This window comes from Meleagris gallopavo, chromosome 5 (genome assembly GCF_000146605.3).
Source record: "Meleagris gallopavo isolate NT-WF06-2002-E0010 breed Aviagen turkey brand Nicholas breeding stock chromosome 5, Turkey_5.1, whole genome shotgun sequence".
NCBI lineage: Eukaryota > Metazoa > Chordata > Aves > Galliformes > Phasianidae > Meleagris > Meleagris gallopavo.
The window spans coordinates 4,502,121-4,503,278 of NC_015015.2; the positions used below are offsets into that span (position 1 = coordinate 4,502,121).

At 52.1% G+C, this 1,158-nt stretch overlaps 1 protein-coding gene across 1 annotated transcript in view; it reads right to left on the reverse strand.

Annotated features, from left to right (window-relative positions):
* LOC104910938 (palmitoyltransferase ZDHHC13-like) overlaps positions 1 to 1,158 on the reverse strand; it is a 7,588-nt gene that overhangs the window by 6,095 nt on the left and 335 nt on the right. The gene's annotated exons all lie outside the window — the stretch shown is intronic.

Here is a 1,158-nt window from a genome sequence, read left to right on the forward strand (position 1 = left end):
GGGATATATGGACTTCTCTGGCACTGGAGAAGAAAAGCAGTAGGCCGTCCAACTCATTGTGATTTCCATTTAGATTCCAATAAAGGAAATATCTCACCATACCTACAAGCTAGTTAAGTTAAAAGAACCTGCTGCCAGGTTCTCCTCCCTGCTGAAATACGTGGCCACGTCCACAAAGCCCACAGGCTCCTGCAAGCAAAGTGTTCCTTGCTGGGAACAGCCAAGGCCCAGGGAAGCAGCTCGGAGAGGAGAGAAACTCCAATTCCAGCGGCTTCCCTGTCCCCCAGCACATGCCCCCAGCAAATGCTGGCTGAGGGCATCTCGCTGTCTCCCTGCACTCCCATCTCTTGCCCCTTGCCTTCTCCTGGCTGCTTCCCCAAGCCCCCACCTGAGATGGAAGTGCTATGGCCATTTGCTGCTCTCCTGCAGGCTGCATCAATCACGGGGACAAGTGAAATGGCAGGGCAGGTGTGAGGGAATGCAGCAGCCCCCGTCCATGACAACTCTTATAACTGAGAAACAAGAGATCATTAGGGGCTATGAAACAAAGATGGGTGGAGAGGCGTTATCTGCAAAGTGCCAGGTTTGGAAGTTACGTACAAAGCTTCTTTTTGGCTGCCCCTCTGCCTTACAAAGGATAGTACAAAAGAAGAGCAGCTCATGGCCAAGATTTTTCCTTGTAGCTGTCCTGAACTTTTCTTCTCTCTGCCTATTGCCTCTTGCCCGGGGACCATGGTGTTGAGCACGACTCTTCCTTACTTGAAACACAGGCACTTCAAAGACTCATAGAATGGCCTGGGCTGAAAAGGACCACAATGATCATCTAGTTGCAACTCCCCTGCTATGTGCAGGGTCGCCAACCACCAGACCAGGCTGCCCCGAGCCACAGCCAGCCTGGCCTTGAATGCTTCCACGGATGGGGCATGCACAACCTCCTTGGGCAACCTGCTCCAGTCTGTCACTGCCTTCTGTGTGAAAAGCTTCCTCCTAATATCTAACCTAAGCCTCCCCTGTCCTGAGTTTAAGACCGTTCCCCCTTGTCCTCTCACTATCTCCCCTCATCAACAGCCATTCCCCTTCCTGATCATATGCTCCTTTCAAGTAGTGGAAGGCCGCAATGAGGTCTCCTCGGAGCCTTCTCTTTTGCAAGCCAAACAA